Here is a 23,896-nt window from a genome sequence, read left to right as displayed (position 1 = left end):
CTATTTCATCTTTTTATTATTGATGCATAAGTGCTTTTTGGTTAGTAGAAGAATCAATAAACTCTTTGCTTGTATGTGCATTCCTTCCAACTTTTTACTTCTGTCTTTGCACAGAAGTTTATTTTCTTATTCAGATATAATTGACATGTACATTGTATTTGTTTTAGGTATACAACATAATGATTTGGTGTATGTATGTATTGCATAAACAATAAGTTTAATTAACACCCACCACCACACATAGTTACAATCTTTTTTCTTTCAGTGGGAACTTTTAAGATCTACTCTCTTAGCAGCTTTCAAATATAGAACATAGTATTGTTAACTATAGCCATCATGTTTATGTCTCAGGACTTAATTATCTTGTAATTGGAATTTGGTACCTTTTGAGCACAGAAGCTTATTTTATGTAGTTACTTTTCCCTATAAAGTCTAGGAATTTTTTCTTTTTTCTTTTTTTTAATGTTTATTTATTTTTGAAGGAGAAAGAGAGAGAGAGGGGGGGGGAGGGGCAGACAGAGAGGGACACAGAATCTGATGCAGGTTCTAGGCTTTGAGCTATCAGCACAGAGCCTGACATGGGGCTCGAACTCATGAGCTGTGAGATCATGACCTGAGCCAAAGTCAGACATCCAACTGACTGAGCCACCCAGGCGCCCCTATAGTCTAGGAATTTTCATGCTTAGAAAGGCTTTATCCATCCCAAGATTATAAAGATATATACCCATATTTTCTCGTAATAAAGTTATGACTTCATTTGTACATTTATATTTTTGGTCCCTTCAACATGTATTTTAGTATAAGGAATGAGGTGACAGGCTAGTATTACTATTTTCCCAAATGGCTACCAGTTGTCTCAAAACTATTTACAGATCTATTTTCCCCATAGATTGGAAATGATACCTACATCACATGTTGCAGCATGTGTCAATCACCACATGTTTGGGGGCCTATGTCTGGGCCATCCTATTCTCCTTCACTGTCCTGCCAGTTTCTTGTTGAGTGGGACCACACAGTCTTGGTTAACTCCAATACATCCTAATACCTGGTAGGGCTTGTTTCCCTCCTTTATTTTTCACAATTTTCCTGACTTTTCTCACTAGTTTATTCCTTTAGATTAAGTTTAAGTTTTATCAAGTTCTTTTACAAACCCTGTTAGTATTTTGATGGCACAGCATTGAGTTTATTACAAAGACAGAATTGGCACTTAATATTCTTTTGTTTTTCCACTCAAAAATGGAGCCGTCTCTTGATGAATTCAAGTCTTCTTTTATGTCTCTCAATGTTGTACCTTTTTCTTCATATAATATGATACATACAATTTGTTAACTTATTTGTAAGTATTTCATTTTTCATTGCTTTTGTGAATAAGATCTTTTCTTCCATTAAATTTTCTACCTGGTTGCTGTTTGCATGGAAGAAAGTTACTGACTTTTTATTAATGTTAATATGTGACTGGCTACCTCCCTGAATTCTCATATTGTTTCTTATGTGTTTTCAGTTGTCTCCCTTGGGTCTCAGGTGTATTGTGATATCATCTGCAGTAAATAGAACTTTGCCTCCATTCTTACAATATTTATACCCTTTATTGGTTCTCTTTTATAATTGCATTAGCTAGCTCTTCCAGGAAAATGTTAAATAATAGCAGTGATAGTGGACATGCTTGTCTTATTTTTGATTGTAGCGGAAATGTTTCCTTTGTTTTCTCATTAATCATGATGCTGAATTATAATTTGGTTTACATGTCTATTGTATTATGAAAGAATTCCTACATTCCTATTTTGATACAGTGGTTAGGAATATGCTACATACTAGCTGTATACAACCCACTTCCTACCTCCGTGACCTGAGGCAAGATCCTTAACCTTGCCGAGCTTTAGTTTCCTTATCAGTAAAATGAGCATGAGAGATAGTACCTTCATCACTGCTACCTTCTCATTTCTCTAAATGAGGAAATGCATGCAAAGCAAGTCAGACAGTACTCAGGACGTAATGAGGGCAAAATAAATATTAGCTCTTATTATTGTTATTGTTTTACTATAAATGAATGTTCAATTTTTTTACATGCCTTTTCTGTATCTTCAAAGGTAATCATGGCTTTTCTCCTTTGACTATTAATAGAGTGAGCTACACTAATAGATTTTCTAAAATTGAATCACCCTGAAAAGAACCCTACTTCCTCACAGTTTATTTTTTTAATGGACTACTGGATTCTATTATTAATATTTTAATTAGAATTTTAATATATTTAAAAGTGAGAATACCTTAGTGTGGTGTGTGTGTGTGTGTGTGTACATGCACATGTGTGTGTATGATATGTGTGGTGTATGTGTGGTGTAGGTATAGTGTGTGTGTGATGTAGGTGTATGTGGTGTGTGTGTGTGTGTGTGTGTGTGTGTGTTCTGGGCAATGCTCGTATGAAGTGTGTGGTGTGTATGTTTGATCTCTATGAGGTTTTGCTACCAATTATGTGTTGGCTTCATTAAACAAGGAGGAGGCTTTTTCCTTTATGCCCTAGGTGAGTTAAATAGCATTGGAAACATCTCTCTCTTAAAGGTTTAAAATAACTAACTTGTTAAATTATTGGGATCTGGATAGTTTTTGATAGCATTGCCATTTTTTCCATAGTTTAGGTTTTTAAAAACCTCTTTCTGAGTCAATTTCAATAAAAATTTCTTTGAAGATCATCCGTTCATTCTCATTTATTGGAGAATATGGGAACAACTGTTTTTCATACGGTGTCAAATAAGAGTGCAGTATATAATTAAAATGTTTTCTTAGCACTTAGTCTGAAGAGAAAGGGTAAAAAGAGGTGAGAGGTGATTTGGCACCAAGAGCAGCCCCAGGATGGTCAAGTGGGAAAGATGGACTCCCTGTGAGGTTGGATCTTCTCTGAGTAATAAAAATGGGGAAATATGTGATTGACTGGTCTGCCATGATTAAGTAAGTAGTAAATCAACAGCTACAAAATAACTGATCAGTAGACTATGTCCTTCCAAATATGGTGGCCCCTGAGGAAAATATATAAGGATTCCTTAGGAGTGGAAAGGTAGGAGGCATTAGACTAGAGCTCAGCCAAGTGTCCACCTGCTGCCAGTTGGTAGAACAGGGAGAACTTCCTGGAGGAGAGAAACAGAAACTAAGCTGAGAAAGGACACAAGGTTCAGAAAGGCCAAGGACAGTTTAGTAAGAAGTGTAGGCACAGGATCAAAATGCCAGAGTTGGGGTCATACCCACTGGCGTGGGAAGGGAAACACAGGTGCAGAGAATAGTGAGGCTTGGGGTTTGCTGGTGGGTGTGTACAGTGCACCAAGCTAAGGAGATCTGGCCTGACCCATGTGTCTTTCAGAAGTTGGCTGACCTCTTGTTCTTACCGGAAGGGTTATTCATGTTTGTACTGCCTTGCCTTCTTTCCTCTTGGATTTGAGGAGAGATGATAAGTCAGTATGCTCAGTGACATGGCCTATGCTTGTGTTGTTGAACTAGGTGTGTCTGTAGGCCTTCTCTCCTCCAACCCCCTCGAGTCCTGTTCCTTTCTCAGTTTAAAGGTATTGCTTTCCTGTCCAGGGTTTTCCCAGAACACAGAAGGCTCTGCTCTGCTTGTGGGCTCCATTTCCCCAGAAGTGCCCCTCTCTGGCCCAGGCATCTGCTTCTTCCATCTCTACACAGAACCTAGAAGAATGCTGAGGAAGAAGGGAGTATGAGGATGAATCAGTGACTCTGTCAAGGGCTCTTTCAGAGGAGAGATGGACTCCCCTTTCCCAGCAACATTCTAGTCACCCTCTTTGTTCTGAGAGGACATTTCTGTCCCTGGACCTCAAGGGAAGGTTAAAATGAAATTAGATTTATTCTGTTGGCTTTGTGTTCAATTTGGAGCAGTTAGGACTGCAGAGGACTTTACACCTGAAGAATAGGGTCCTAGAGGATCTGCAGACAATGCTTTGCACATAGCACGTTCGCAGAAAGGGCCTGCTTGTTTGCATTAAGTGGCCTGCACTAAGTCTGGTGGGTGGTTAGTGGCAGAGTTCAGACCAGGACCTAGAGCTGGAGGCTCATCTTTGCGGGCTCCTTCCACCAGACCCGCCCAATTTGCCCTTTGCAGGTGAGGTTGGAGGAAGTATAATGGTGATGGAGACAATAGCTCTGTGGGAACCACCACAGAAGCTGTGCCTAGAGAATAGAAGCAAGCCAGGGAGTCACCCAGATCCAATCAGTATCAGGAACTGGAGGCTTCCAAACAGAGTTGTGTGTCACAGCAAAGAACAGGCACAAGCAAGAAACCAGGGTCACTGCAATCAAAGTGAAGCTTGCAGGGCCTGCCATTCTTCCTGCTGTTGCAGAATTCCATGACTGTCCTAAGAATGGCCTTCCCAGAGTCTGAAACCCATCAGATGCCACATGGGGCCTGCTGCTTTTTTCCACATCCTCCCAACAACACTCCGTAATATCTTTAACATTAAGGGTTGAACTTCAATATTGCTGGTCTGAAAATCCCTCTAGAGAGTGAACACCACCTGCTAAACAACACCCAGCATCTCCTGCAATGTTTCTCAATGTGGTCTGTGGGCCACCTGTTTCAGAATTACCCGGGATGCTTCTTACAAATGTAAATTCCTAGGCCCCACCCAGACCTACTGAATCAGCATCTCTGGGAGTGTGGCCAGGAGTCTGCATATTTAATAACCTTCTAGATGATTCTTATTTATGCACACTGATATTTGAACTCTACTGTGTGATATCAAAACACACACAAGTTCCCTTGAAGTGACTCAATGGTGATGCTAAACTCTGGCCCATATTTATTCCTTTGTTCATTTCTTTATTCAACAAATATTTTTAGAGACTCATGTTCAAGGCATTATGTTAGGTGCTATGAAAAGTTAAATTTAACTAGTTATACTTATTTCCAGTCAATTCAGCAAACAACTAATAGATGCTCACTGTGCTCTAGGCAAAGCACGAGGTGCTACATATCCAATATAAATAAGCAGTTCCTGACCACTAAGACCTGGGCAGGGAGAGGGGGCCCTCATAGAACCAATGTGACACAGCATGAGAGGTGCTGCTGATGTTACAAGTAAAACACATGAAAGCGTAGGTGGAGATGCCCTGTTAAAGGGCAGGAAGAAAGATCCCAAACAATTTCAGAGATGAGATGGCATTTGAAGTAGATCCTGAAGAACAAGTAGAATTTTGTCTAGGATAATGGGCAAGACCAAGAAGAGCATTTTGGCCAGAGGGAGAAACCCAAGCAAAGGCACAGAGACAAAAATATGCAGGGCATACCTGGGTCCAATGAGAGATTTTTGTATGATTGGCCTATCGAGTGTCTCCCAAGAGGAAACTGCCTGAAAATAAAGCCAGAAACAGGCAAGTGCCAAATCGGGAGGAAGCGTGAATGTTATTCCAAGCCTAGACTTGGTCCTATAAGTCAGTGGTTCCCAAACCTAGCTACGCAGATTCCTGAACCCTATCTACTACCAGCCTGATTCAGTCTGGGCTGGGGTCAAAGAGTCTCTTTTCACCAAGGTCTGCAGGCAATGCACAGACATGGTTGGGATCTACTGCAATGAAGATTGCTAGAAGAACTTACAGTAAAGGAAAGTCATTATCACAGTTGGACTCTGGGCAGGTCTAAGACCAGAGTGAAGTGAGTGAGGCATGGAGGGAGCAAAATTTAAGGAGGCCTTTGCTCTTGGCACCTCCATGATCCTGAAAGTAGTGTCTCCTTAAGTTCTGTGCCTTTGGCACCTTACTCAGAGCACATTAGTCCCAGGCTTGACTTGGGGACAATGGAAGAGCTTGGAGAAGAAGAGAGCATACATCAGAACAGGCCACAAGGAAGCCAGTACAATAGTCCAGGTGAAAGAGGATGGAAACTTCAGGGATGGAAAGAAGATCAGGGAGACCCTTCCAAAGTAGCACCATTAGCGTGGGTGTGACCCAGGGCAGCAGCCAAGGAGGATGTTAAGATTGACTGGCTTAGGGACTGGAGCATGGGTGGTGGGCACTGAAATAGAAGACATGAAGTAAGCTCAGGGATATTATAAGGTGGTCAGTTTTGGGACACACTATTTCAAGTTCTTTAAGAGACTCTGGGCAGAACTATACTATCACTTCTTCCCAAAGATATATTTAGGTACATCCTATTGCAAGAATCTCACCAAATTCAACAGCTAATTATTAAGCACCTACTATGTGCAAACTCCTGCACTAAATTGCTCTGGGGGTTGTGGGGACGCACAAAAAGTGAATAAGACACTACCCTAGGTCTCCAGACCTCATACATACAAATGGATACATCCAGTGTGCATTAGTCTATATTAGATGCAATGATAAAAGTATAGAGATAGTATCACAGGTATCTAGAAGGATTCACAAGATTAATTCTGGCAGTGGGGATTGGAGAAGACATCTTGGAGATGGGGTCTGAGCTGGCTTCTGGATGTAGATACAGAAGAGAAGGGCTAGCCATACAGGAAAACTTGAGTGAAAGCACAGAAGTAGGAAGTGCACAGAGTATTAAAAGACTGATTTGGAGGCACCTGGGTGGCTCAGTGGGTTAAGCATCTGACTTTGGCTCAGGTCATGATCTTGCAGTTCATGGGTTCGAGCTCTGCATTGGGCTCTGTGCTGACAGCTCAGAGCCTGGAGCCTGCTTCAGATTCTGTGTCTCCCTCTCTCTCTGCCCTCCCCTTCTCATGCTCTGTCTCTCTCTCTCTCTCTTAAAAATAAAATAAACATTAAAAATTAAAAAAAAAAGAAGACTGCTTTGGACACCATGTTGCCACACGCATTTATTAAGCATCATATGTATGCTCAGAACTTTGTTAATGTGGCAGCCATGAGAATGAGCCTTGTAAGCCTCCAACTCTGGGGTGTTCAATAGACCAAGGATCCAGCTGTCACACTCTGTAACCCACAGGGCACTCCTGGCCAGTAACCGAGCAGGACAGGAATTCTGAAAGAGGTCCATTCCTCGAGAAGATTCAGACTCAGCTGATGACCAATTTTGACTCAAGGACTCTCCAACAGCTAAGCTGAATCTTCCTGAGACTACATAGCCCGCTAGGACACCTCCACCATCCTCCCTTTGCTCACCTTCACTGATTAGAGGGTTAGATTACATTGTAGCCTGACTCTTCCAGGCTTACTAGCAACCTCCCCAGTTTCTTTTACACCATCTTTTTCAAGGGCCCAGACTAACCCTGTTAGGTACTATGAGAAGGGAATAATATCAAGATGATTCTTCTTCATAGTTCTTTGCATATTGGATCATACTTAAATACCCTAATAGGGCTATCTGTTCAAAGGAATTTAGCGAAGAGGTATTTTATAAAAAGAAAATAGTCCTGAAAAAGGACAAATCACTCTACACCTTTATGTTTTTATCTGTATCAAGATTCCTCAAAGAGGGATGTGGCTGGAATGAAAGCATGCTGGTGGCCCAGCAGTAGAATCCATGAGGGTAGTAGCTGGGTGCAATATTAAGCTTGCGATCTTTCACTGAATGCTCAGTCTAGCCTTGTTGGCTTTGTGCTTTCTTGGGCAGTCCAGTATGGATGTTTTCTAAGGTACTCTGATTTTCCAAAGATCACATGGGGTAGTGGAAAGAGGATTTGGAACCAAGCAGACCTTTGTTCAAATAGCAAGTATGCCCTTTTTTTTTTTAAACTTTCTGAGCTGCTCTTCCTCATCTGCAAAATGGGGCTAGCACATGGAATATGCATAGTTACTAGGACAATTGGAGATAAAGTACAGAGTGTCCGGCACTCTATCCTTGGGAGTTCTTGCATCTGTTAGCTTTATTGAAAAGTGGGGTTGAGTTTAGCAGTATAAAAATGAAATGAAGGAGTTGAGATCACACTGAAGAGTAATTTAGGCTAAGAATCCAGTGTTCCTCTCTGTCACTGCCAACATAAGGAAACACAGTTCAGAGATAAAATGAAAATCATCCAACAGCCTAATTCTAGGGATTACACTTTCAAAATTCTTCTTAACTTTGGCTATTAGAGCCAGAACCTTCTGCAGTTATTAGTGTCACATCTAATAGCACACAATCCTCTGCTCCATTCTGTCTAGTCACAGTTTTGATTCAGTGGACCCAGATGTTCCCATGCCAGGTATCCCTTGGCACAAAGAATCATAGATCCTCATTCTGCTGATTCCCAGCAGAGGGTAATCCCAGTTGTGTGTGCACTAGCATGCAACCTATAGACCCCTGGATGGGTTAAAGATGGCTGCAGATTCATTGATAGTCCTCCCTTAAAGAGGTGGGCTCTGTTTCCTTTCCTTTTGATTCTAACCTAGAATAGTTGTATTAGGGTTTTCACAGGAACAGAATCTATAGAGTACAGATACCTATACAGAGAAAGAGATTTGTCATAAGGAATTGACTCACATGATTATGGAGACTGAGAAGTCTCAGTATTTATCATGTGAAAGTTGGAGTTCCAGGAAAGCCAGTGGTGTTCTATTCTGAATCCAAAGACCTTAGGACCAGAGGCATTTGGTGGTGTAAGTCCCAGTCTTAAGGTAGGAAAAGACTAGAGTCTCAGCTCAAGCAGTCAAACAGAGAATGCAAATTCTTCCTTCTGCCTTTATGTTAGATTCAGGCCCTCAATGGATTGATTGGTACCATTTACATTATGAAGGGCAGTCTGCTTTATTCAATGTTCCAGTTCAAATGCCCTCATCCAGAAACATCCTCAAAGTACATACCCAGAAATAACGTTTAACCAAATACCTGGACATCCTATGGCCCAGTCAGGTTGATATATAATATTAACCATTAGAATACACTGAAAAAGATGTGTTAGTTCTGGGACTAGCCTTTATGAGAGTAGATCACTTCCTCCTTGCTCTTTTGGAGCCCTGAGTAGCTGCATAAGAAGTCTGGCTACCCTCTGGAGAGGCCTGTGGAAAGTACGTGAGATTATGTGAAGAGGGAGCAGTCAAGCTAACCTTGCAGTCAGTACCACTTCCATTAAGGTGCCATGAATGTGAGAAAAGCCATCTTGAATCCTTCAGATCAGACCAGGTGCAGCTGAATACCCTGAGCAAATCCAGGCAACTCTAGGTGGAGCAGAAGAATCACCCACCTAAGAACTGCTAAATTTCCAACTGACAAAATAGTGAAATATAATAAAATGGCTGTTGTTTCAAGCCACTAAATCTTGCAGTAGTTCATTGTACAGGATAGATAACCCTAAGGAAAGAGTCTGCACTTGGAACCCCCTTTGTATGGTGCTCAGGCAACCCTAAGGACTTGAGATGACTCAGCACCCTGAAGGCTTTCTAGGTCCTTAGAATTTGTTGCCTGTTCACCATCCCAGGGCTCAAGGTGAATGTATGCAAGGATACACAAAGGAATGCTCTCAGGCTCAGTCTAGAAATTGATTGGTTTCCTTCAACCCCAGCATTCTTTCCTCTTGACCAGTTTTTCAATGTGGAAGACCAAGGTTGTAGAAAGAAAGAGGAAAGAATGGAGTATAGAGAAGGAAGAAAATGCGAAGAAAAGGAAGAGGAGGTTTCAGATTGGTTGGCATCTGCTCAGGAATGAAATAAAAACCTTAAAGTAAATAAATGAGCGAATTTTCACTTACTCTTTGGAAACTCTGCCCATTGTTTAGCACCAGCTGCACCTTAGAGGATGAATCAAGACCAACAGCTAAAGGCCAGCAGAGCTCCTTTATCCTCAGTTTCTTGCTGACATCAGTTTCATTTGTTCAGTCAGTCAAAAAGCACTTATTGAATAACTGTAATCTGTGGGAAAAACTAAATAGAGTACAATTTAAATGTCCTATTTCACCCATTTGCAGCTCAACATGAGATCTTTCTTTTTCATAATCAAATCAATAAAATTCTGCACTCCCCTTCCAGGGGCAGGAAATCTATTCTCCTCTCCTGGGGTTTCCTGCCTGTGATACATTCCAGAAACCCATGGGTGCCTACCCAGATCACTTCAAAGAAAACCCATTTGTCTTCCAAAAGAAACCATTCTTCACCACCATTGCTGCAGCTATGGCTTCACTGTAGAGCTGCTGAAAACAGGGAGTCCCCTCAAACTCCTTAGCAAAAAGAAGTGCTACAGTGGCCGAGGTCTATGGCAAAAAGATTTGAGGTTAGTGTGCCTACTTTGCCACAAAAACCAGTGGTCCAGTACTAGTCCTCTACCTCAAGGAATCACCATTGATTCTGAAGTTTGCTGCCAATTTGGGAGTGGTTGCTGGAAGTTCAAGGAGGATGAGAACACTCCTCTTTCTCAAAACCTCATCAAATTTAGGTGTTTCAGAGACCAGTGATCTAGACCTTTAAGGAAACATCTGCATACCAAAAATCCTCCCCTGCTAAGGAACGCCATGGGACCTGGGTGACCCAGTCAGTAGAGGTTCCAGTGTAGCCCAAACCAGGCCCCTTCCATGAGCAATCAGATCTATTTCCCAGAGAGGAGAGGAAGTCCTGGTCCACACCTTCTCCATTTCGTGTCCCAGTGTTACCCATTTGTCATTCCCCATGTCCTGAACAGGGAGTCAAAATATGTCAAAAAATCCATTCCTGCTGTCCATGGCCACTTCATTACAATAAAGCATAGTCTCCCTCCATTAGAGAGGGTATACACAACCCAAACTTATGTGGCAATAGAGGAGAATAATACAGCAAATCACAGAACTTTAGAACTATAACAGACTCCAAAAACCATATAGATCCGCCTTTCTGTTATACCAGCAAGGAAACAGAGGCCCGGAGACTAAACCCATCTGTGCAAAGTCAGGCACAGCATTTGGTAGTTGAGTCCAAGTCTTCAACCCAACCTCATTCCTCCAGATTTTCATGTAGCTGCCTCTCTTGGCCTCTAAACTAAACCAAAAGATACTTAAATAATTTGGGGGCTTTACTTTTTTTTTCTTGTGCCTAAGAAAAACAGAAACATTCCTCATTAAGCCAAGGCAGGGTCTGACAGAGCTGGCAGCTGGAAGTGTCTTTCTAAATCTGGAAACACCACATCTCCTTTGAAAAGTGGGAGCAACAATTTGTGCCTCTTAAATGTGAAGAAACGTATTTCTTTGTGAGAAAAAAATAACTACAGTGAAATTGCTGAAGACAAATATTGGGCAAGGCAGTCGGCAAAGCAAGAGATACTGAAGTTGTCAGAACATTCCGTTTATTCGTGTGCCAGAAAGGGGGAAAAAATACCAGCAAATTATTTTCCATTTGCAAGTACGTTCTGTGAATTATCCCAGAAGATGAATATATAGGAACTCATAAATTACAAGAATCGAATGCCTAAGTATTTGATAAACAGGACAGACTGAAATAGGGTTCATGAGGAAAAATACTCTTTATTCACCCTATAGCAAAATCTTTCCACCATCACTATCCAGGATTATCGATGAGCTGAGTCATATATATGAGATCACTGACTCAGTTTAAAACACACACTCCTTTTATTCACATATACGATGTGAAGATGATGTAATTTGTGAAGAAATAGGTCTTCATTCATTCTCTTTCATTTCTTAAGTGCCTACTGGACATGGAGATTATAATAGTTTCTGAACATATAAGAAAAACTAAGACATGGGAGTATCCATGTTCTCACCGTCCAAGAGAGAAAGATAGATTAATAAACAGGTGAAAGCCACAAACCAAGTACTGTGTTGGGAGAATGTGTAAACAATGGGATGCCCGGGGCACTGAGACTTAAAAGAACTAATGATGTGCACTAAAATCTGAAGAGATTAACACTAAACTAAATCAGCACAAGTAGGATGGAAAGGAAGAGACAAATGAGAAATGAAAAGACACAGGTGATTAAATGACATGGTTATCAGTTGATATAGATATCTGTGGAAGAGGAAGGCAGTAGTATGATTCCCAGCAACACATCCTGACCACACACCTAGGATGTTGACAGCAGTACAGGCCTGCTGGTGGTGGGGGGTGGGTGCTGTAATCCCTCTTCAGTATCTGAGACACACAACAGAAGCAGCCAAGTGTCATTATCCCAAAAAAGGTGCTACATGCACATGACAGAATCTACCTCTGGCTAGCCCTTGTCAGCAACTCTCAGAGATTCTGCCTTCACAATACAGGAAGCTCTGTGACCTGTTGCAACTTCATCCCCTAGAGCCTAGGCTCTGCTGGATTGGTCCCCTGCTTGGCAATAGTGACTTCCACTTTGTGCTCAGTCTTTGGAGTCAGTCTTCATTTTTGCTCTAACAGATTTCTAGTCTGGATGGCTGGATGATAGTCAACCAAGTCAGGAGACTTGGAGAAAGGCTAATGAATTCCTATTTTCACTTTGCATTTTAAGTGTCCATGGGACCAGCATTCTTCCAATCGGTGGGTGGAATTATCTTTTACTTGTTTGGAATTTAGTGCATGGCTTGCCAGCCACCTTGGGTTTTGTTTGTTTGTTTGTTTGTTTTAGCTGAGGACCTCAGAATTTTGCTGTTCTTTCTATTTTCTCTCACTTTGCGGGAGTATCTTGAGAGATAATATGCCCTCATGATTGGGTGACTAACTCCTCTACTGGCATACACAGGTCTGGTCCAGCAGAATACGCACTGTACTCTCAGTTGGAGTCATTCCATTTTGTGTGTGCCCTGTACCACACTGTTGTACATTTGTGTGCACGTGCCCTGTACCACACTGTTGTACATTTGTGCGCACATTGTCTTGCATTTGTTTTCTTTTTTTAAACTCCCTTTTCCCTGACATAGCTCAAGAAACAGCTGCACATCTATGATTAACTGAAATGGGGTAGGACTGATTATTAAAGGAGTAAATACTAGAATTAGGTCTGTTCACTAGAATTGGGAACAAGAGGGAAAGTCATATACAAAGAGTCTAGACCCAGCTACAGATGTCAGAAATTCAGTCTGCAGGCAGATCAGGAGGGTGACAGACAGGGATGAGACAAGTCGACATTAGCACTACATGATGTAATTGTGTACTGGGGTGGTTCATGCCAGAGTGGTATGGGGAGATGATGACATTGCTCCTGATGAGGAGAAATCAGAGGCTTGTCCTACAGGTACAAGACAGAGTCCAAGGCAGTACTGAGGCACAAAGGAGATGGCGTCAGCATCTGGTTACCAGAGCTGGGCTCAGGCAGGAGGCAGACCAGCAGCCGGGGTGAGCCTGAAGCTCCCCAGAGCTTTCTTCAGCAGATCTGTCTCAAGTCCAGGAGCTGGGGTTAGGGCAGGGGAGTGGGTAGTGGAGAAGAAAGGCATGTGGAGAGAGAAGTGTGGCATTGAGGGAGGGGTGGCAGGTTGAGCCTGACATCTCCCAACTGGACTGAGATAAGCCGCCTTGAGGGCAAGGACTGTTCTGCTTCTCTGGCCTCCAATCAGGGTGCACATAATGGGTGCTTAATAGGTGCAAATACAGTTGAGTTGAATTAAAGGGCCATCTTCAGTTAATTATTCAGAATCCCATGGTAACAAACAGCCTCCTGGATTTAATGTACTGCAAGGATGTATAGGGTCTCTAGAAAAGGAATGGTTGCATAGAGAAATAACCTGATTGTGCATATGACAGTGATTGACTGAGAAATATCCTCATAGGCCCTGACAAAGGACACTGCCAATTATACAGATTACACAGATGGAGACCTGGCGATCTTCCAGGCTTCAGAGAGGCTTCCTTGGCCTCAGTGCCCAAGAACAGCCCCCTGCCCATGCTGTGATACCACTGGTTGCCTGAGGAGCCCATCCATGTATTCAGAAGTTCCTTTTCCCCATTTCCTTGGGAGGGGAGCGGGGTCCATTACTCTCTTAGTCCTCTACTCTGTTCTGGAGACTCTAGTTTAGGACATGCCTTCCCACCAGGCACAAGTAAACCTAACAACCTGACACATTCCTGAGTGCTTACCGGAAAGGTGAAGCACAGGTCAGTTTCCGAGGATGGGTTCCCAGGTGTACCATTCCTAAAGGGCCAACTTAAGGGATTCCTGCACTGGTTCAGCATGGTAATTTCTGGGTCCACTCCACACCCTCAGCACCCTAAATTAGGCAGGGTTGGGAATCTGCATTTAGATTCTAGATATTAGGTCACCAACATTTCCCAGAGAAAAATACACTCCTGTGGAACACACAGGAGAGATGCATTCTTCCTGCTAAGGTAAGGGTTAGCACCATCTACCCAGAGAGATGTAATGTACATGTGCACAAAAGTTGTATTTTTTCTGGACAGATATGAAGATAAACAGATCCTGCCTAAAGCAAAATTGTGAAACTGAGAAGTCAGTGAAATTTGCCTTGGGTGTCTCCCACCTCTCTTGTTTCTCCTTCAGTGACCAAACTCTCCCTCCCCTCCCTGCTCCTTCCTGGTTCGGGGTGCCTTTCTGAAGTTAAAAAAAAAAAAAAAAAAAAAAAAAAGAGAGAGGGCAGGATCTGATAACACAATTATACTTAACTCTATCCTTCATATTGCTGTGGTAACTGCTCCAGGTATTTATATTTTAAAACCTTTTATTATAGAATAAAATGGCTTTGTGGGTCTTCCCTGGAAGGGATTTTTAAGCAGTACTAAGCAGGTAGAGATTTTTTTTTTTGAGAGCAGGGTCATTTTTCATGATTTCCAAAGTTATAGTGCACTGTATCAAAGGTTGGCTGGCCCCAAGTGTCAATAGTTGCCTACAAGTTTGCTTTAGATGCATCAGGTGTTGGGAAGTTACTTCAGAAGGAACATTCTGGCCTTCTTCCCCCAACCCTTACCCCATATACTCCCATTCTCTGCTAAAGAGAACACCCTACATTAAAAACCTCTATGAATTACTAAAATATTTTTTTTGCATATGTTATCTCTTTTAATCCTCACAAGAGTCCTATGAGATAAAGATTATATTTATCCTAATTAAAACAATAATTCCACTTAACACTTCCTCTAAAACACCATTTAAAAAATTTTTTTTAATTAATTTTATTTTTTTAATTTACATCCAAATTAATTAGCATATAGTGCAACAATGATTTCAGGAGTAGATTCCTTAATGCCCCTTACCCATTTAGCCCATCCCCCCTCCCACAACCCTTCCAGTAACCCTCTGTTCTCCATATTTAAGAGTCTCTTATGTTTTGTCCCCCTCCCTGTTTTTATATTATTTTTGCTTCCCTTCCCTTATGTTCATCTGTTTGTCTCTTAAAGTCCTCATATGAGTGAAGTCATATGATATTTGTCTTTCTCTGACTGACTAATTTCACTTAGCATAATACCCGCCAGTTCCATCCATATAATTGCAAATGGCAAGATTTCATTCTTTTTGATTGCCGAGTAATACTCATTGTAAATACATACCACATCTTCTTTATCCATTCATCCATCAGTGGACATTTGGGCTCTTTCCATACTTTGGCTATTGTTGATAGTGCTGCTATAAACATTGGGGTTCATGTGTCCCTTCAAAACAGCACACCTGTATCCCTTGGATAAATATCTAGTAGTGCAATTGCTGGGTTGTAGGGTAGTTCTATTTTCAGTTTTTTGAGGAACCTCCATACTGTTTTCCAGAGTGGCTGCACCAGCTTGCATTCCAACCAACAATGCAAAAGAGATCCTCTTTCTCCATATCCTCGCCAATATCTGTTGTTGCCTGAGTTGTTAATGTTAGCCATTCTGACAGGTGTAAGGTGGTATCTCATTGTGGTTTTGATTCCCTGATGATGAGTGATGTGGAGCATTTTTTCATGTGTCGGTTGGCCATCTGGATGTCTTCTTTGGAGAAGTGTCTATTCATGTCTTTTGCCCATTTATTCACTAGACACACCATTTCTTTAGCTCAGACCTTACACCTCCCAGGTTTTCCTCCTCTTCCCATCTCTGTACCTTCTCAGGGACCTTTGCAGTCTCCATTTCTCCCTGCTCTTTAAATATGAGGGTTCCCTGGACTTTTGCTACATTCTAGCCATGGCCATCTCATTCATTCAGGAAGATATTGTAGCATCTATGTCTAGACCCTCACAGCTGCCTTCAGAGCCCAGCCCTCCCTGAACTCCAAGCCTTTCAACACTTCTGTTCATATCTCACAAGTCTCTAGAACTCTGTATGTCTAAAGCATAATGTATAATCTGCTCCCACCCACCCATCACCCACCATCACCATCAAAAAAATCTGCCTTTTGGACAGTGTTCATTGATTCCTGTCTCCAGCCCACAGTCATTGGCCAAGTCCTATCTGTTAGTCTCCTAATGGTCTCTTACTTCCCCCATCACCATCACCTCCCCACTTAAACTCCTATAGTGCTCCACCAATGGGCATCCACTTTGTCCCTCTTTAACTCATTTTCCAGGTTTTGTACATCTCTCATCAAGCCACAACTCTACTTAAACAATCAATAGTTGAAATGGGAGAAGATATTTGCAAATGATATACCCAATAAAGGGTTAGTATCCAAAATATATAAAGAACTTCTACAGCTCAACACCCAAAAAACAAATAATCTAATTTAAAAACGGACAGAAGATATGAACAGATATTTCTCCAAAGAAGACATCCAGATGGCCAACAGACACATGAAAAGGTGCTCAACATCACTTATCATCATGGAAATGCAAATCAAAACCACAATGAGATACCATCTTACAAGAGTTAGAATGGCTAAAATCAAAAACATAAGAAACAACAAGAGTTGGCGAGGATGTGGAGAAAAGGGAACCCTCATCCACTGTTGGTGGGAATGCAAACTGGTGCAGCCACTGTGGAGATCAGTATGGAGGTTCCTCAAAAAATTAAAATAGAACTACCATAAGATCTAGTAGTTGCACTAGTGGGTATTTACCTAAAGAATATGAAAACACTAATTTGAAAGGACATATGCACCTCTATATTTATTGCAGCATTATTTACAATAGTCAAATTATGGAAGCAACCCAAGTATTCATCAATAGATGAATGGATAAGAAAGACGTGGTGTGTGTATGTGTGTGTGTGTGTAATATATATGTATTATATATATTATATATTAATATAAATATATTTATATATTTAATAGTATATCATTAGTTATATATAATTAATATATAATTATATTATAATGTTAATGTATATTATAAATATATTATATATATTTATATTATAATATATAAATAATATATATATTATTTATCCAGAAAAAAAAGAATGAAATCTTGCCATTTGCGACAACATGGATGGAGCTAAAGAGTATAATGCCAAGTGAAATAAGTCAGTTAAAGACAAATACCATATGATTTTACTCATAAGTGGAATTTAAGAAGCAAAACAAGCAAAGGGAAAAAAAGAGAAACAAACCAAGAAGCAGACTCTTAACTATAAAGAATGAACTGATGGTTAGGGGAAGGGGGAAAGAGGGAATGGGGATTAAAGAGTACACTTATCATGATGAGCACTGAGTAATGTATAGAATTGTTGAATCACTGTACTGTACACCTGAAACTAATGTAACACTGTGTGTTAACTATACTGGAATTAAAACAAAAAAGCTTTAAAAATGAATCCATGATTAAATGATTTGCTCCAAGTTATTAGTGGAACATTTTTAAAAAGTCAGTAGTTGGCCTGACCATTGTTGTGAACCTGTAGATATCCTATCCTTAATGTGGACTCTGAGACTCAAGAGAAGTATGGTCTCTAGCCAGCTTTCCAGTCTCATCTCTCCCCACTGTCTCCTTCACCAGGAATATTCCTGCCCCTCTGACTTTCTTTTGTCTCCTTAGAAGTTCAAGGGTCTTGGTACCTAACAACCTTTGCATTATCTGTTCCTATCACCTGACTAACTCTTAATCATCCTCCAAATTTCAACTTAAAATGTCCCTTCTCCAAGGAGGTCTTCCTTTATTCCTTAGATAAGGCTAAATCTCCTTGGGATGTGCTCTAATAGCACATAACCCCCATCACAATTGAAATGGCTTATTTAATGTCTGTCTGATTAACCAGACTATAAGCACCACAAAAGTGAAATTTTTTTCAGCCCTCTATCCCCACTATCTAGTGCACTGCTTAACACACAATTAATACTCAAAAAAATTTATTGGTTTGAATAAAATGATTTGCCCAAGCTAGGTTAGAAATGTCAAAGTGAAGGTTGGAAACCCAGTCTATCTGACCCCAGAGCGCATTTTCTTTTTCCTTTTCCCCCTCACTGTTCATTCCTCTGTCTCACTAATTCTTAGATGTCCTAGAATAGTGGTCATGTAATCTCCCTTTATGGAGGTAAATTTCATTCTCTCGGTTCAGAATCTGCTACCTCAGATCTGCAAGTATCCTAGGTGGGTAAGGACCAGGTAACAGCTGCCCAAGAGCCCTGCTATTGTGGTATGTGTGTGTGTTGGTTTTAAACCATGTCCACAAATTCTTTAATACTTCTCTTTTGAAGAAATGGAGTTTAATTCCACTCCCCTTGGTTATAGACTGGACTTAATGACTCATGTCTAACAAATAATTTTGGCAAAAGTAACTGTCCATAAGTTTTGAGACTAGGTCTTAAAAGACATTGAATCACTTGCTCTTGGATCATTCATTCTGAGAGATGTAAACTACCATGTCCTGGGAACAATCAAGTAGCTTTATGGAGAATTCCATGTAGTGAGAAATGATGGTCTCCTTCCAACAGGAAGAAACTGAGGCCTTCTGCCAAATGGACTGTGAGGGCGCCATCTTGGAATCAGCTCTTCCATCCCAGTCGGCCTTCATATGATTGCAGTCATGGCCAACATGTTGAATGCAACCTTATGAGACCCTCTGAACCACAACTGCCCACCTAGGCTGCTCTCAAATTTCCAACTCACAAAAATGATGAGATAATGTTTTTGTTTTCAGCTGTTACATTTGTGAATTATTTGTTACACAGCAATAAATAACAAATACTGAGGAAAAAGGAGAGCAATGATAGGATCAGAGCTAGTAAGCAAACCACAGAGGCAGTTCTGTGGAATGAGGGAAAGACCAGCTATGTGTGGAAACTCTTTCTTTTTATGGGTGTGATTATGTTATGTTGCACATAACAATGCTGAAGTGGGAGGTGGGGTGCTAGGGTAGAGGGAGCCTGAGAACCCTGATGAGCAGTGAAATAGAAGTGGACATCCAAACATCAGCCCCAGGCAACCTGAGGTCAGTAACACAAGAGAGAAAATAGGAACCATGGCAAATCCAATGGCAAATGTAGCCTCCATAACCAAGCACTGAGCCACAGAGGGATATCTAGAAATAGGAGTCAAGACACCAAACTGCTACAGAATCAGTGGCATGTCTCAGGTCACAACAGAAACAAAGGGAGTAGAACAGAAGATTCTGTTGTGGGCCTTCTGTTTCAGCTGACTGAGTTCCCTCACGCTGTCTATATAGAGATTTCTGCTCCTAAAGCATCTTTTAGTGGATGAGATTGGGCTGCACTCCATCCCCTTTACAAAGTAAGTGTTGACTTATAACTGTCATAGCTGCCTGCTCTCTGGAGAACTGCCCTCAGCCAAATGCTTTGCATCCACCCACCACCCCACCAACAGACCTCAGCCAGTGACTGACTGGCATGAGAGGAAAAAGAGCCAGTGCCCTTGCCTTGAGATCGGGCTAGCTGGAGCAAATTATGCTCCAGAGCTTTTCCAGGGGATCAGATTTAAGCTTGCATCCAGTTGAGACCATATTCTTCCCTTACTCTAACCTGCTTCCCTCATTGCTTTTTCCTAAGAGTACTCCTGCAACAAATCACTTGAACAGGAATCCCCATTTCAGGATCTGCTTCTAGGGAACCCAATCTACAACACACCTTAAAGAAACCCATAACTTTCTGGTGTGTGTGTGTTTAGGTGTGTGTGTGTGCATGTAAATGTGTGCATGCATACTACAGACTGAATGTTTGTGTCCTGCCAAATTCATATGTTGAAACACTACTCTCCAATGTGATGGTATTTGGGATTGGAGCATTTGAGAGGGAGTTGGGTGTCAACGAGTTCATGAGGATAGAACTCCCTTATGGGATTTGTGTCCTTATAAGAAGAGAAAGAGACCAGAGTCATCTCTCTCTCCATTGTGTGACAGCACAGCAAGAAGGCAGCCATCTGCAAACCAGGAAGAGAGAGCTCTCAACAGATACTAAATCTGCAGTCACCTTACTCTTGGACTTCCCAGCCTCCAGACTTTAAGAAATCAATGTTTGCTTTTTTTTAAGCCATGTAGACTATGGTATTTTGTTACAGCAGCTCAAGTTGACTAAGACAGTACATATGAATATGATTGTGGTGATGATGAATGAATATCTAAAATCAGAGAAAACAACAAAAATTTTCCTGCATAAAGAGTCCATGAACTGAACAAGAAGGCAAAACCTAGCAATTTGGTTAAATGGCTTAAAAGAAATATAAACAAGTAATTTATCTAAATGTTTATTGAGTGTAATGAATTTGTACTGTACCAACCTGGCTAAACTAGAACAACTTTGTCCAGAATCTCTTTCCCTGGTTGGTTCTGTGTTAAAGTTGTCCAAACAAAAAATGTGGACAAGACTTAGAAGGCAGAAGTGAAACAGCAGCACTCTCTGAAAGTTGTGGTTCGATGTAGTGAGAGATGTTAGAAGTACTGATGTGTTCTAGCTTAGCCTGGCCCTCCCCACTGCATGTCTAGCTCTTCTTTCCAGCTGCTGACACTGCCAACCAACAGCAACCCAGGCCTGCCCTCAGATGCAAAGGCAATAGCTTACCATAGATTGCTCCACCACCTCTTCACATACTCACTTCAGCAACTGATGTGCCTGGCTCCCCAAATTCCCCAGTAGGCTGTAACTTGCTCAATCATGCCAGTGTGTCAGGAAGGTTGATAAGCAATTTTATCTCATCCTCTAACTCTGTATTTTAGGCTTTAGTTCTCCAAATTTTCCCTAATTCTGAAAGGTCTTATTGCTATAATAGATCTTTATTCCATAATATTTAAGGTGGTCTGATTTTCTCACTGAGCTCTCATACCCTGATGCACTCATAGACTGATTATATTTAACTGCCATACTGCATAGTAACTAGTATATATGTCATTAAATGGATGTTAGATTAATTTTGTTGATGTTGTTCTTCACTAGCAATGGTAAACTCTAGAGATATGCTCAGAATTTAGACCCTGCTATTCTTTTACCATGGTCACTTGAAGAGAACTTTCCAAAGTTAAAGGGAGAATTGAAAAAAAACAGTGAGATATTGGCTGGCATCAGTAGTAAAGAAACGATGGAGGATTTTCATCTGGGAGAATGTCACAATTAGACTTTCAATTTCATCATCCTGGTTGTAATGTGAAAAATGGGTTGTAGGGAGGTTGAGAGTGGAAGTTACAGGGAACAATTAATAGGATAGTACAGTCATCTAGGCAGAAATGCCTAGAGGTGGACTAAGGTGGTGGCAGTAGGATGAAGTGAGGAATCTTTTTCTGCCAGGAGAAGGCCGTCTAGAGCATGGATAACCATTTCAAAGGTAGCAAAAGTATCTTTGGCTCTAAACCACCATCACAGAATGACTGGGATATTTAACCTCCCCAATTCCCTCTGTTTCCTTGTGGAAATCCCCCCAAACTTATATGCTGTTTAATTTTTCTTGCTAGCACTATTTAATTTCTTATTGTTGAACAGCACTTGTATGGTCCTTGCTACCTAGCCACTATAGTAAGTGCTTTTCAAAGGTTGACTCATTTAATCCTTGTAATGGCTACTGGTGCAGTTTTCCTATGGTCTTCAGTTGGTAGCAAAATCTTCCATCATCACTGACTGCCATTGCTGTTTCTCTCCCAGATGTTGGTCTGGATGATGGAGTTTACTTCTCATCCTGTGGCTGCTGTTACTCTCTCTGATGTGGGGAATTATATCAGTTGGGTTTCTTGTTTGCAAGCAACAGAAATGGATTTTAAGCAAGAAATTAATTTTCCTATAGAATATCAGGTTCCACTACTCACTCCTTTGAATAGTCAATATCCACATACACCCTTGTTTCTATACCTAGACACACACAAACACACACACACACACACACACACACTTCTACTAAATATAATGCATCTTTTCTTCATAGTAACCAAAAATGTACTCACCTCCTCTCTGAAGGGAGACAATGCAAAATTTCATGCAGAATTTCTGGGTGTTACCCATTTCCTCTTTAGTTTAATACAACTTCATATTGATATTCAACAACCTATGAACTAAAATTTGTATTTAAACACCACAAACACACCTATACAGAACAGTGGGATAACAAAATTTGTCTTATATATTCAAGTTAGGAATTATGGATAGAGACTAGTGTTTTATAGCTGTTTTTTTCAAACCAGGATTTAGTCATAGTTCATTAATTGCATTTGATCACTAGTAGACCACTGCATTTTCAAAGGCTTCATCTCTCATTTTTTGGCATGCATATGTATCTAGCATACCTGCTACTTCTGAGTATGTGGCAGATTATATTTCCCAAATATATCCACACTTTATATTTACCCCACCCCACATGTTTTACTTACAATGTGATTGTCATTGCTCCTGCTAAGAGGTTGGTGAAGTTCCCTCCCCTCTTTAACCTGGGTAGGTGCTTGTGCCTCCCCCAACCAACGAAGTAAGTGATGCTATGTGATTTCCAAAACTAAGTTATAAAAAGGATGCAGCTTAACTCCCTCTTTCTCTCTCTCTCTCTCCCTCTCTCTCTCTCTCTCTCTCCCCATCCCTTCTCTCTTTCTCTCTCAACATTTGCCTTGGAACCTTGCTAGGTAACAGCCAGTGTCAGTTGCCAAACACATGAGTGAAGAAGCCTTCATATTATTCCAACTCCAGCCTTAGAGCCTTCTAGCTGAGGCCCCTTCATCACAGTAGAGGTAAGCCCTCCCTACCCTTTCCTGTTTGAATTTTTGATCCATAAAAACTGTGAGAAATAGGGGCGCCTGGGTGGCGCAGTCGGTCAAGCGTCCGACTTCAGCCAGGTCACGATCTCGCGGTCCGTGAGTTCGAGCCCCGCGTCAGGCTCTGGGCTGATGGCTCAGAGCCTGGAGCCTGTTTCGGATTCTGTGTCTCCCTCTCTCTCTGCCCCTCCCCCGTTCATGCTCTCTCTCTGTCCCAAAAATAAATAAACGTTGAAAAAAAAATTAAAAAAATAATAATAATAAAAAAAAACTGTGAGAAATAAATATTTATTTTTGTTTTAAGTCACTAAATTTTGGGGTAGTTTAAATACAAAGTAGTTAATTAAAACACAGTCTTATAAGCATGATGTCATCAATAGAGCAAAGCATAATAATGTCCTGTGGGATAATAAGATGGTCAAGGTTTGGTTTAGCAAATATAGTACAGTCGCAAAAAGTTGATGCATAGCTGAAGTAGGACAGTGAAATTGTACTGAAATTTTACTGTAAAGTAAAATCAACCTGTCTGAAGTGTTTATATTTATTGGGCTAGGAAATACAAAAAAATCATTTACTAGATGATTAGCTGTGTTCCAAGTGTCAGAAGCATGTTTGTTGTTGTTGTTCCAGTAAGAACACCGCACTTGGACCAAAGTTGCAGTTTGAAATGCCAGATCATTAAGTTTATGATTATTCACTTTTATACTCCAAGGCCCATCCATATTCACTTAAATAGAAATGTGGTAGGAATTACCACACCTGTATCTTTCAAATCTTTGATGATGGCATTGACTTCTGAAATCTCCTTCAGAAATTTAGTCATCTATGTAGTCAATAAATATTAATTGAATATCTATTATGTGCCAGTCATTGTCCTAGACACTGAGGATAGAGCAGTGAACAGGATAGGCAAAATATCTGCCCTCAAGGAGATTACATGCTAGGGAAGGAAAAAGACCATATACAAACAAACAATTGTACAATATATTGCTAGGTGGTAATGGGTGTAAGGCAGTAATATTGCTTTTCTGTAAGCATTTTGCCAATGAGGGGTTATTCC

The 23,896-nt window shown here is 40.9% G+C and overlaps 1 long non-coding RNA gene across 1 annotated transcript in view; it reads left to right on the top strand.

Moving 5' to 3' along the window:
- Positions 1-22,813, top strand: part of LOC125162417 (uncharacterized) — a 73,792-nt gene extending 50,979 nt beyond the window's left edge. The window contains exon 3 of the long non-coding RNA XR_007151035.1: positions 22,708-22,813. This is a non-coding gene — a long non-coding RNA (uncharacterized LOC125162417). The remainder of the gene's footprint in view (positions 1-22,707) is intronic.
- The last annotated feature ends 1,083 nt before the right edge of the window (positions 22,814-23,896 follow it).

Source organism: Prionailurus viverrinus, chromosome A3 (assembly GCF_022837055.1).
Source record: "Prionailurus viverrinus isolate Anna chromosome A3, UM_Priviv_1.0, whole genome shotgun sequence".
NCBI classification, from domain to species: Eukaryota; Metazoa; Chordata; class Mammalia; order Carnivora; family Felidae; genus Prionailurus; species Prionailurus viverrinus.
Note: the sequence above shows the minus strand (reverse complement) of the source record. Positions and strands in the feature narration are given on the sequence as shown.